General features: G+C 36.9%; 1 long non-coding RNA gene across 2 annotated transcripts; it reads right to left on the bottom strand.

The window, feature by feature from the left end:
• Positions 1 to 6,691: 6,691 nt before the first annotated feature.
• On the bottom strand, positions 6,692 to 12,787 carry LOC127104656 (uncharacterized). 2 transcript variants are annotated; one of them, XR_007794852.1, is made up of 3 exons: positions 12,195 to 12,755; positions 7,224 to 7,463; positions 6,692 to 7,069 (listed from the first exon to the last, which is right to left on the bottom strand). It is a non-coding gene; the product is annotated as an uncharacterized LOC127104656 (long non-coding RNA). The 2 variants fall into 2 exon arrangements; XR_007794851.1 differs by having other exon boundaries at positions 6,692 to 7,463; positions 12,195 to 12,787.
• Positions 12,788 to 14,760: the final 1,973 nt, after the last annotated feature.

Raw genomic sequence — 14,760 nt, forward strand, 5'->3', positions numbered from 1 at the left:
GTCTCTGTGGATTCGACAATCTTTTATATTACTCTGACGCGTTCGTATACTTGCGAAAAACAACCGCATCAAGGGTCTCTTCATTGAATGATCAGCAAACTGCAGTGTCATGCGAGTGTCTTTCACTTCTCCTAACTCCAGTTTTTTGTAAATCGAAAGGGGCATTAGACTAACACTTGCTCCCAAATCGATTAGTGCTTTCTTGAATGATCTATCTCCAATGGTGCAAGGAATAGTGACAACACCTCTATCTTTTTTCTTCACCGGAATTTTTAGGCCCTGCAAAATAGCACTACAAGTTTCAGTTAGCATAACCGGCTCGCCCTCAATCGACCTCTTCTTCGATATGATGTCTTTCATGAATTTGGCATATATCGGCATTTGTTCTAAAGCTTCAGCAAAAGGTATGTTGATCTCGAGCTTCTTGAATAACTCTAAGAACTTCTCAAAAAAAATCATTGAGATCTTTCTTCTTTGTTCTCGTAGGGAAAGGAAGAATGATCTTTGGTTTTTGTTTCTCTTGCTGGCTTGCCGGTTTCACCACCACTTCTTCAGCTTGTTTTGGCTCTTCTCTAATCTCTAAATCAACTTCCAACAACCCATCTTCTTCGACCTGTTCGTCAACTTGTTTCTCATTAGCTTTTCCTTTTCTTGTGACCACTGCTTTAATGTGACTTTGATCACGTGGATTCACAACTGTTCCACTCGGAAGCGTGCTAGGTACCTGGGAATTGGAAGCTAACTGTTGAGCTATTTGACCCATCTGAATTTCAAGATTTTTTATGGATGCTGTAGTGTTCTTCTGGTTATTTCGAGTCTCCTCTTGGAACTGGATGTTGTGAGTTGCCGTCTTTTCAATTGCAATCTCCCAATCTGTCTTCTTTGGGACTTGTTGTTGTTGCTGATATTGGTTTTGATATTGGCCTTGTACTTGCTGTTGCACATTCCCTTTCTGATCTCTCCATGCAAAGTTGGGATGATTCTTCCACCCCGGATTGTATGTGTTGGAGTAGGGATTGTTTTGCTTTAAAAACTTGATATCTTCTATCTGTTGTGGTGTTGCAAAACAATGAACAGTATTGTGTGGTCCATTACAAATGCCACACACATTGTTTGGTGCCTGTTGTACTTGAGCCACTTTCTGAGCACATATGTTTAGTGCCTTCAACCTTTTCTCCACCTCTGCAGCAACGGCTTCTTCAATTTTTACCTGTTTGTTTGTTTCAAACTTCAAATCAATTACTGCAGATTTACTTGACACCCTATCATACAACTCCAGATGCTCATTTGAGGCAATTGCTTCAATTATCTTTTTCATACCAATGGCTGTTGCAAAGTTAGCTGAGCCACCAGCTGCTGAGTCAAGGATTTGTCTCGTTTGAATTCGAAGACCATTAACAAACATTTGCATTTGCTCAATTTCATCCATGTTGTGAGTAGGACAAGCCACTAGAATTCTCTTGAATCTTTTATAGGCATCTCCTAGTGACTCACCCTCCTTCTGCTTGAAATTTAGGATCTCGTATCTTTTTCTCAGTGACACTGATGCAGGAAAATATTCGTGCAAGAATGTTGTTTCCATCTCCTCCCATGTAGTGATACTGCCAGCAGGTAAGGAATAGAACCACTCATCGGCTTCATCTGCTAAAGTGAATGGGAACATACAAAGCCTTACTGCTAAAGTGAATGTGCTCATAGTTAAAAACCTTTGGAGATGCTTGTTGGCATCTTCATTCACTCTTCCAGAAAAGGACCGCCTTTCGAGTTGATTAATTGTGCTGGGATGCAGCTGAAATTGTTCTACATTTACCGGTTGGTTTACAATTGTCATACGACCACCCGGAGTGTTGTTTCCACCATAGTCACCGAGAAGTCTCTCTGGTGGTGGTGGATCTGCAGCCATGACCTCAAGAATTGTTTCTGCGTCTGAATCTGAATTCTCTGAGTGCACTGAAACAACTTCCTCCTCCGCTTTTTCTGCTATTTCCAGTTTTTCTCGCTTAGCTTGTCTCAGTCTAGCGCGAAGAGTTCTTTCTGGATCTGCGTCAAAAGAAAAACCCGTTGAGGTCTTACCTCGCATAAACAAGTTAGACAAATATTAGAATTGAATAACAAGATTGTCACAGATAAGATTTTGGTTGACGAGCAACAAAATTTCAATAGAATAAAAATTAAAATAGGTATTTTGGCAATCCCCGGCAACGGCGCCAAAAACTTGATCGGAAAAATAGCAAGTGTACTATTTTTTTACCGATGTAGTAATAAGGAGTTTTATTCCCAAGTATCGATCTCAGGGATTGCGTAGGGAATACTTATTTTACTTCTGATTCTATTTGAACAATAACACAATGGTTTGGTTGGTTTTGGGAATTTATAATAATAAACACAAAAAGATGGTAAAGAATAATTGATTAAGATGAAACATGCTAGGGTGAGTGGTTGATTTAACTAGTTATGAATTCAAGTCAATATTTCCTCAATACACATGAAACATTCAATTACCTAACCTCAGAATGTTCTTCCTTAAGTCCTTAATGAAGAAACTATTAAACTACCAATTCTTACTCAAATGTTCATTCAACTAATCATTGGTTTTAATCATAAATAATATCAAGGTTTAAGGTGATTTACAAAAGTTCCTAGTCCTAGGTGATGCAATTATAAACCCAATTGTGTGAAAACCCTAACAATCACAATCCTGTTATTGATAGTCATAGATCTAATTGTATTTGTCCGATACAAAAGCATAATAACATCACACAATTGAATTGAAATACGTAACATAGTAATAAGAAAATCCATGGTTAGAATTCATAACATCAGATCAAATTAGGACCACCCCCCTAGCATTGGGGGGTTTAGCCTCTCATAGTATTCAAAGAAATCATAGTGTGGAAATTAAACATTACAAAGAATTAGGAGATTTTGATCTTCAATGGTTGATGCCCTTGAATCTCGCCGTCTTCAAATCCTCCGTAGTAACTATATTCTCCAATGCAATGTTTTTTCTCGTACGTCAAAAAGTACCCTTCTCTTTCTCTCCAAAGTCTTCTAATAGCCTCAGATGATTTTTTCTCCCAGCAAAAAGTCCAAAATACCCTTAATGAACAGGGCAGATCCACACAACATAAAGTAGAATTTCTCAGTCGCGCCCATCAACACGGGCCGTGTGGATTCACACGGGTGCCCGTGTTGCTCTTCAAAAGTTGTATTTTTAGAGCAAGCTACATAGGCATCAACACGGGCCGTGTTGATGTAACGGGTGCCCGTGTTAACCCTCTGTTTTACCTCTTTGAGTGCTCCTTCCTGGCAAACAACACGGGCCGTGTTGATGTACACGGGCGCCCGTGTTGACCTGCTGCATCTTCATATTTTGGCTTTCCGGAGCATCCAACACTCAACTATTAGTCCTTTTGAACCTATGCAACAACCTGCAACACTAACACTACCAAATCGAAGCATAAAAGAGACTTTTTGACACAAACATGTAACAAAATGCAATGCAATAATAAACTAACGAAACATGTTAAATGACTTTAAAACAACTAAAAACAACCACAAATCTTACCAAAGTGATGAAAATATGCCGGATAAAAGGTGGGAATTCAATGGAAATGGTGACCGATCACATGCATAATACATATTGTATCATTCGTGAATATCACCCGGCATAACATGAAGCTCTCTAACAAGCAGAGACGAGCTCTAAAAATCTCTTTGCACTATTCAACAACCCATTTTTGTTGGCACCTTTCTTGAGCCCAATCCTGTGGGTAAAACTTATGTATCCCCTCAGAGTCCAGTTCCTGTATGGCAAACTATCTATAAGCCCAGTTCTGTTGGCCAAACCTTTCTCTTATCCTTAATGCATTTATGAAAACCATCCCCTAAGTTTCGTTCCATTAGCATCCTTCCATTATAAATCAGTTTAAGCCTAAACTTTGTGTTAAGCCCTCTTCACCTTTTCCCAGTAATGTCAAACATAAACATTATTAGACCTTTTTGTGAGTCCTTGAAAATCCAATGTGTTTGACCAGTACTTCCATGTGAGCCTGAACCTAGCGTTTAATGTTCACTTACTCCTCAGCAAGCTCGAACCTTGTTATTTATCCCCTTATACCTCTGTCGTAAGCTTAAACCAATGTTTTCTCCGTACCATCCTTAAACCTAAACTTCGTGCTTATCCATTCTTTCCTAGCAAGTTGTTAACCATCTTTTTACCTCCCGCGTTTCCTAAGCCCGAACCCTTGTGTTTGATGAGTCACCAGTATAATTTGAACTGATGTTCAATACTCTACCTTCTCCTTCAGCCCAAATCATGTTATGTTTGGCCTCTCCTCCTAGAAAAGAAACCTTAACTTTTGTCAGTTCTCTAGAAAAAACCCAAATTTCGGTTATGTTTGGCCCTTCGTCCCAACATTTAAGCCTGAGCCTTCGTGCTTAGCCCTTCTTCCTCGCAGAGTCTGAATCTCACATTCAATTTTCACTATCCAACTTTAGCCTAAACCCTAGTTGTGTTTAGCCTCTCTATCATATCTTGCCCCGATAAGGTTAACTTCAGAATCGTTTCTCCAACGTTAGCCCAGGTCTTCGTACCTATCATTTCTTCCTACCTATTCTAATAAGGTTAATTTTATAATTCCTATCCAACTCTAGCCTAAACCTCAGTTGTGTTTAGCCCTTCTTCCCTATGCTAGTTCCAATAAGGTTAATTTTGGAACATCACCTCCAGCAAGCCCGAATCCTTGAATTTAGCCTTTCTATCCCTGTGTTAGTTCCAACAAGGTTAATTTTGGAATGCTACCTCCAGCTTGAGCCTAAACCTCGATTGTGTTTAACCTTTCTATCCTATCTTTTTCCGATAAAGTTAGGTTCATAACCATTTCCAGCTTTAGCCCATGTCTCGGTTGTATCTGGCTCGTCTATTCCCTTCCTGTTCCAATAAGGTTAACTTTGGATCCCCAACTTTAGCCCAGGTCTCAGTTGTATCTGGCCTCTCTACCCTTTCTATCTCATTTTTATTCTAGTACGGTTAACTTTGGAATCCCCTGCCAGCTTCAGCCTGAATCTTCGCATTTCTACCCCTACCTGTTCCAATAAGGTTAATTTTGGAACTCGTCTCCCCAGCAAATCTGAATCGTGTTTGGCATCCCCTCCTTTATATACACAAATTACAAAATCACAAAAAATCCTCTCTCAGAACCCAGTGCATGATGGGTCCACCTCTTTGTCCCCAACTATCACCTCAAAGTCCAGACTCCACATGGCAAACTGTTTCTCAAAACCATATTTCAAACGTCCTTCACTGTATTCCCCAACGAAAGGCTTCATTCATTACTTCCCATATATAGCTTATTAGTAAAAAGAAAAAGACAGCTTGAAAAGAAAAGAGGTCAATCTTACTGCATTAGCATTCTGCATACGTCATGCATATCTGACCTTTCATAAATACTCATTTCTCACAAATAACTTTTCAATCCCCAGAAGTTGCCCTATACAAAATCTATTTTGCTCATCCTATAACCTAGTGTAGAATTTCTCAATGACCTATCTTCATATTTCATTTGTTCCTGGTGGAAACTTTTTCCCGATATTTTAGTATTTAATCCCCTCCTACCTTGAATGTCCAGAAGCCATTGCTATCCATACATTATGGTTTGAGAAGATTAAATAGGGGAAACTGTCATACCCCAAAATTCACCTTAACCTTCACAATGATCATCTAGGTCACTAACCTTAATCATATGCATGCCCTTGTGGTCATTCATTTCATTTTCATAGCCATGGTCTAATACAAGAGGACAAGTATCATGGATTCCAAGCTTTGTGTCTGCACCTAGTGGAAACTAGGGTTTCCCGGCAACTTGAGGTGGCTCAATCAACCAAACCCTAAAGGGAAGTAACTCTTAATGCTTATGTATGAGTCTGTCATTGATGATTCGACTATGGCTTCTTGGTGAAGCAAAACCCTAATTTGGGGTTTCCAATTGATCATGGCCCCATAAACCCTAATTTTTTATATCACTCATTGTGTGGGCACCTAATCCTAATTTCATTTGGTTCTTTACCATCCATTGTGCTTAATGCATTTTCTTGGTTAAGATTCATCACATGACCATTGGTTCATGGCCCTTCATGTTGGTTCCTTGTTTTGATTCCATTCATGTCATGTTTTCACATGGGCATCTTGTTCTTGTTCATGATCATTGGTTTAAGTCCAAGTCCATGGCCCCACAAATTTCATTTGCTTCCATTCTCATGGCATTTCATCTGATCATTTCTCTATGTCTAGCCCATAGCTTGTCCATGCCTTGGTTTGATTTCATCTGGTCCTTTGGTCTTTCAAAATCCACTACATGTCATTTACTATGCCTTGATATTTTATCCATGCACCTTTGGTTAGGTCATAGTCATTGTCCATTTTGGTATGTGCTAAGGCCTAAAGATTCATCTAAGTCTTGTATCATCTATACACATCCATTGGTTTGGTCATGGTTCTTTCATGGTTTATTCATGGATCTTTGGACTAATTCAAGTCATGGTCATGTTAATATGTTCATTCATTTCAATATCTTCCGTCCTTTTCCATTTCAACTCACTTCAATTCATGTTTAAGTCATGATCATGTAATGGTTCATGTTCAAATTCATCAATTCATTTCAATATCAAATTCATGTTCAAATTCATCAAATTCATTCATTACAAGTATCAAATGCATTCATTCAAGGTGTCATATTCATTCATAAATATCAATTTCCATCATTACAGGTCATAAAATGTCCATTACATGAAAAAACTACAAAATTTGGTGACTTTGACCAAGTGTTGACTTTGGTCAACAATTGACTTTTTGGTAAACTTTGAACAAAGTCAACTCATCCCCTTTTCATCCTAAAACCCTAAATCCGAATCATATTTCTAATCCTAAGTTCCACCTTGATCCTTTAATCCTTGCCTTTTGTACATGATGCTTCAAAATTCAACTTGGTGTCATCTTGTTTGCATGCCTTGTCCAACCATCCTCCTTGTGTATGTAACCATGCCAATGTAGGCCATAAACCTAGCAAACCTAAACACACAAACTCAAGGTCAGGATGAATGCATAGGCAACGTGAAGCATGCTTTTGAAACCAAGTCAACACAGACTGCAAACCAAAGTCAGAACTACTTCACAAAACCATGAACAAACAATGCAAGGCCAAGTCAGAATCATGCACATAAACCTGACCAGAAACTTTTTAGACCATGCTATGATTCAAGTCCAAACCAACACGAAACAAGACCTATTGTAGCCAGGCCACTGGTGCAAGTTAGAATCTCACACCTGCAGGAACAAGTCATCCAAACACCATGGCAGTATAACAGTTCTGCAAGCATCATAAGCACAATCACAAGCCAATGGACATAACTACTGCAGTACACTATGGTCGTGATGCAGAACCAATAATCCAAAGGAATGAACCCTGCAAAAAGAAACCAATGCACATCAACATTCATAGCAAACCATTAACACATCAAACTAGATCAGAGTAGGCAAGTCATTCATCATCAAGGCAACACAGCTGAACCAAAACCGACAACTTAACCTACTCAATTCCAAAACCTATAAAAAAACTAACATAAGTGAACATAACTTAATTGCATGGGATCCACAAAATCAAAACAGAATATCAAAACTAACAGGCCTTGAATTCCACAAAATTCCTAACTCAAAATCCTAACAGAACTTCACAAATTTCAATACTAACCACCAATAAATATCTCACATTCATTAATCACAAAGACACTCTCCAATCATTACACATTCAACCATAAGAATCAATCACCAATCATTCTCTCTCACCCTCTCAATCTTCATCTGAGCCACAAATCAGATTCATCACAAACTCACATTCACCCTCACCCTCTCAATCATCAACATCATCATCAAACACTCACACAACCATTCATCAACTCACACCACTCAATCACTCACTTTCGGATTCAATATCCATCACCCACTTTCCAATTCAGAAGAAAGATCAACAAGGAGTAGAAGAGGATTTGGAGGAGCAAGATAAAAAGGAAAGAATCAGTGTATACCTGGGAATAGGAGTCCACTTGCGTTCATCATCATCTTCGAAATTTCGGCACAGCGAGTTCTGATCTCTCCCTTTTCTTCAAATTCTAGTTACTAATATGTAGAGATTGAGGAGGAGATACAAAGCCCCAACCTTAGGGGCTTTGAATTCGAGTATCAAGAGTGTAATTTAGGGTTGATTTTGGGTTCTTGGAGATGTGAGTTCAGTTTTAGGTTTATACAGGAAATTAATAGTAGAATCGTGATCAGGAGGATGAGACGAAGTTGGTGGTGGTGGAATTTTCCATTTCTGGTGGCCACCGCCGCCGAAAGCGATTTTCGGCGTAGTGTTCCATGGTGGAAGGTGGCCTGAAATGGTAACCTGAGCTCAATCATGTGTGTCGCGCATAATTTTTATTTTTAAAGTCAATTTCACAATGCCCACGTGTTATTTGTTGACTCATAATTCAGCATGTGCTGAATTCATTTCCCATTGCCTTAGTTTGTTGATTGGGCTCAGTGTTCCATGGGCCCTAACACAAATTCAATGCTATCACCCATGATTTTGTTTCACACCCCTTTCTTAAAGCCATTTTTAGGTGGGCCTAGCAACCAAGGCCCAAGCGCCTCATCTGTTTAATGCATCCTATTTCTAGAACTGCACCCCTGGCCCATTATTTTATTTAAATTGTTTTCTTAACTCTTTTTCTTCATTAGTTTTTTCTCTTGATTTTAATTCTTGATTATTATTTTCAATTGTTGTTTTTATCATGTTAGAAATAATAAAATGCATGTTAAGTTGTTAATTAATTTTCATTAGAATTTAATTAGAAATTAATTTGTTTAGGTAATTGTCTTAATAACCGTGGAAAAATCCCTAAAAAATACTTGATTCAATGTTAACTTTTAATTTGTTTTGATCCATTTTTTCTTGACTTCTTAGTTCAATTGACATTGTATGTTGGGATATGTTCAATTTTATTTAACTCCATAATTTTCATATTCAGATTCATGTCTTTTAATTCCATTTTAATTGTTCAATTTCTTTGATGGTGGTTATTGGATCTAAATTGAAAATGTTATTTCAATTTGATATGTCCATTATTTTCACCATGATCTTTACATAATTGCATCATTTCATCATAACATTTCATGATTCACTTGTTTTGGCCATTTAATTCCATTTTAATTCACGTGTTTAACTAATTTTGGTTCATGTTGTGTCCACAGAAGGTACTTGACCCAATGTCAAGTTATTTTCCAAATAAAACTCACACCATTACAACATGAATACTTAATCCAATGACAAGTATCTCCCATCCATTCCATTATCCACGATTCACATCTCTTCTCAATCTCATTATATCTCTCTCATCCATTCTTCACACATTTTTCATAATAAACTCAAACACTTGATTCAATGTCAAGTTCCTTTTTCAAAATATTTTCGTAACAAACGAAATGCAAAAATGGGGTATACATGCTTGTACACAATTTGCAAGTACTTGGGTTGTCGTCCGTACCTAGCTTGAGGACCCGACACTTGACTTCCCCCTTAAAACATATAATAATTCAAACAAGCTAGATCTAGGTGTTATGAGGGAGAAAAAGGTAGTTAAGATACCATTGTCCTCTCGACTCCTAAGTATTCTGTTGTTGGTCGTACTTAGTCAAGGGTTAGATGTTTGTCTCCCTCTAAATTCCAATGATTAGACTTTCCAAACTTTTTCATAATTTAAATCTCTTATGGATAAAAAAGAGTGGTTAGGATAACATTTTCCTCTCAACTTCTGAGTTTTTGGACTGTTGATTGTATCTAGCCAAGGGTCTGATGCTTCTCTCCGCACTAAAATCAACCCCAACAAATCAAATCATCTTTTGCCTCAGTGCACTCTTCAAACCTTTCAAAAAGGATGTGTTACTTCCGATCTACCATGAACGACGCTTAAGCCTCCATGTGTGATCCAAGCACGTCTACTTTATCGCAAATAAGCAAATACTTCCTGCTCACATGCTCGAGCATACAAGCAAGTGAACAGTAATGCATGAACATCAATAATGTTCAGTAAAAACAACTAAACACATACTCCATTTTTAAGTGGAACTATGGAGCTCTGACTTCCTCATTGCACGTATGAGGATATGTACGCACAAGGGTCCAAATCCTTGGCGAGCACACTAATTTAAAACTTATTATTTTCCCCATATTATTCTTTCACCGATAGCAAGCAACTTACAGATAAACAACATCCATATACATTGATACAATCAAGTGGTTGCCATGGAGTACCATGGATGTGAGGAGTTCTAATACATTCCCCTTGCATAACCGACTTCCGAATCCACTCTTGGTTGCGAGACCATTCTCATTTAGGATTTTATCGTTATTTCCCCTTTCCTTTGGAATAAATAAAATCCGGTGGCGCCTCTGTATTTTTCGCGGCGTGAAATATACACATGTTCAATGAATCCATTTGGTTTCAAACATTTAGCATAAGTTACATGATTAAGTGACTTTGTTCCAATCTAATCTAACATTATCTCTATGCTTCATTAGACCATAAAACTAATAATAACAAAGCAATTTAACCAACATACAGTTGAGTTCATCACCATTCAACATAACTTCAATGTTCATATTGCTTTAACACCAAGTAATCAAAGCACCAAACATGCATATGATCTTAAACAAATCTCTGGTCAGGCCCCTGTTTCAACTCAAGAACGCGTTATTTCATGGCATATGATTTTTCCTCACCAAATGTTAAACCATATGTTACATAGAGAAACTTCTTGTGAACTAGTGTAACTGGTTCAAAATGGGACATACAATTGATGTTATGTGTAATAATCAAACATGGAACTACAAACTGACGGATTCTAAAACTTACTAACTAAATGGATTCACTAACCTTTTTTCATTTCAATTCATTAACATTTAATTGTCATGACCTAATTAACTAACTTTAGGTAACATTTCAACACCAACTACAATGTCCAAATTAATCTCATCATAACACTTCTACTAACCTCTATGTCACTACCTTCAAAATTCAATTTAATTCAAACATATCACTAACCTATTAGCATTTACATAGCAGTCCACAAACTAAGTATAACATCATTTCAATATAGTTTCATAACAATTCTAATATTCAACAAAGCCATGCATAATCCTTAACAGCCATGCATCTAACTATAACTTTAATTTCACAATTAATCACAATTCCAAAACTCAAACCAAATGACTTAGCTAGCCTCTCATAACCCTAACTGCACAAGCACCACAATATAACAGAGCTCTGTTTGATTTACTAACTCATTCAGACCAACTTTACGTCAACTTAATCCAACTAACAACTTCAACAGAAAATTAACAGAAGATCATAACTAACACCAATTCAAAACTTACAAGCCAAGCTAACATATAACAACTAACTATTCTATAGCCATTTTTCACAATCAACTTCAAATAATACACTAAATTCAAACACTTTAAATTCATCTATTTTAACTTATTTCACTAACCATATCATAACTGAACTTAACATTTTTAGCAAATAAAATCATTCTAACTACACAACTCAACATTCAGCTCATAGCTAAATGAACTCATATTCACTAACAAACTGAATTCCTAACAGATGCATAATAGAGTTTAACTTCTAACCACCTTCAGCCTGAAAATCTAACAGAGATTAACACTGCCCTAACCTCTGCCCCAATTGCCCTATTCAGTTACACTCTCCACCCTCTATAAATATTAATCATCACCAATAATTAAGGGGGCGATCAAATTCTTAAAAAAATCACCATAATCATCACCATCGTGATTGAGTTCTCTCTGAACTCTCTATTTTCACTCACAGAAATTCTCAGAATTCTCCATTGTCCTCAATTTTTCCGAGTCTCTCAATCTCACAACATCTTTTTCCCGTATTACTCATCCTCACACATTATCAACAAACATAGCAGAAGCAACAATCATCATAAAATTGTATCAAGACCTACAGACTACAGTTGAATAATAATAATAATAATAATAATAATAATAATAATAATAATAATAATAATAATAATAATAATAATAATAAGAAGAAGCATATAAGGTAGAGCAAAGGATTCGAATTCATACCCGAAGAAGCTCTGGCATTCTTGTTCATCATCATCTTCTTCAATTTCTCCAATTCTGAGACACATCTCTGTATCGTAGGTTAGTTACCTTATATTACACCTTCTTAACGCAATCAAACGCATACCACAATTTAGTATAGAGGTGATCGAACCAAACCCCTATGGTTTGGGTTCGATTGAAGCATTCATAGTCATTTAATTTCTAGATACTTTTTTAGGTTCTTATGCTTTAGGCTTTGATTGAGATTGTGTGGATGGAATCAAGGAAGGTTGATGGTGGATTAGCAAATAGTGAGGAGAGACGAGCATTTTGAGGTGATTTGGGGGTGTTTCAACATCCGCCGTGCCGATGGCGAATTCCGGCGCGACAGAGTTGCTGACTCCAAACTTAGTTGTGCTCGTATAAGTAAAATAAAGAGTGAAATGAAGTTCAAACTGATCTCCCCTCTCCTCATTTGGACGTGTTTTGGGCTTCAGGCCCCATTGGACCTGCATGTTACACCCCACCAATAACAACTATACCCATTCCGTTGAATTTGCAAGGTTTGGGGCATGCTGATGCAAACCCGTGGTTATTCGTTATCCATTCCCTTCCTTGTCCACTATACACCCAGCCTAGCTAGTTTAATTTCTTGATTATTTGGCTTTAGTTTTTTTTTTTTTTTGTCTTTTATTCCATATGTTTTAATTCATGAAAGTAAAAACAATTTAAAAATAATACTTGTTAATATTTGGTTTTAATTAACTATTAATTAGATTTTGTTTTCAATTTTATATGTTTATAAATCAACAAACATATTCATATTAATTTTAGATTAGATTTTAGATCTAATATGCTCGTGAATATTGAAACTTCTTCTTGATTTTAGACTTAATAAAAATCCATGTGCTTTCATAACTTGATCTTATCCCTTATTGACTAAGGTGATTAAAGGCTTCTTTATTCAATTAATCTTTTCACATTACATCTAATCCCTTTGTTCAATCAAGTGATCAAACGTCTCTCGATCACTCGATAGTACTTGTCCTCTATACTTGCATTGCATTGGACATCCCAAGGCATCAACTCAAGTTCAGGACTTCACTCTTCAATCAAGTCAAGATTGAACAATCAAGACCTTGAAGACTATCGGCATCAAGACTGGAGCACTGTTCAAAGCACAACAAAAGAATCTTCTTCACCGCTTGTCAATCATGATGAGAATTACATGCCACGAGCCTTAAGTAATAGGGAAGGAATGAGAGGGAAAATTCCTATCTCCATTATGAATATCTTTTGATACGAGATGAATTACCCAGTTGTTCAAAGTGTTCACCTCTACTCATAGAATTTAGTGCAATTTGAATCAAATAATTATTAAGTATCCTTCTTCACAAGCAACATTTCATCATCAAGCACAACAAAATAATCTTATTCCACACTTGTCAGTTATGATAAGGATTACAAGCCACGAGCCTTAAGTAATAGAGAAGGGATGAGAGGGAGAATTCCTATCCTCATTCTGAATATCTTTGGATACGGGACAAATGGCCCAATTTTTTAGAGTATTCGCCTATACTCATGGATTTTAGTGCAATTCAAATTAACTAATTGACAAGTCTTCTTCAACATCTCAACATCACAATAATCTACATCAACAATACACTTTGTCTTTGGATCAAACATCCTTCTCTTTGATATCCATACATTCTTTGGGGTTAATCACCTCATGTCTAAACACCCATCTCTGAATCATTTTCTTCATCCATTTCCCTGTAGAGTTTCATACTCTGGCAAACCTTCATGCATTGCCCTGTGGAGCTTCACGCTCTGGAAAACCATTTTTTTATTTTGCCCTGAGGAGCATCATGCTATGGAAACTCTCATTCCTTGCCCTATGGAGTTTCATACTCTGGCAACTTTCATATCTTTCCCTGTGGAGCCTCATGCTATGGAAACCCCCTTTGTAGGTCTGGATCCTTGGATCTAGGAAAAATCCTACATTTTTGCATTAGCCATTCTTTGATTCATATACACATATCCTATGGTTCCAAACAACACGCCCTTGGTTCAAACTATGCTTTCACCATATACATACAACACTCTTACAATTCAAACAACACTTTCCAATTTCATTTCACAACAACACTTTCAATTCTAACAATTATCTTTCTTTTAATGATATTCAATCAACTCTTTCTTTTTCTTTTATCACTTAAAATTATTCAAGCAAAACAACTTTCCCTCCTTTTCATAAAAGAACTTTTATAATCCATTACTTAAAAGTTAGACTAAAAGCCTGGAATATCCTAACTACGATCAATTCAGCTAACATCTACACAATTCTAGGATACAGTTATTACTTCTAAAAACAACCAACAAATCTGTAATTTCTACCATGAACTATGAAGTTCTGATTTCCTTATTGCACTATGAGGATATGTAGGCACAATGGTTCAAATCCTTGGCGAGCACACTAATTATTAAACCTTTTTTCCCTTTGTTGAGATCATTGCAAGTAACCTTTAGATAACAACACCCATTCGAACAAAGAGAAATCAAAATGGTTCTCGTTGAGTATATTGGA

The sequence above is a fragment of the Lathyrus oleraceus genome, chromosome 7 (genome assembly GCF_024323335.1).
Source record: "Lathyrus oleraceus cultivar Zhongwan6 chromosome 7, CAAS_Psat_ZW6_1.0, whole genome shotgun sequence".
NCBI lineage: Eukaryota > Viridiplantae > Streptophyta > Magnoliopsida > Fabales > Fabaceae > Lathyrus > Lathyrus oleraceus.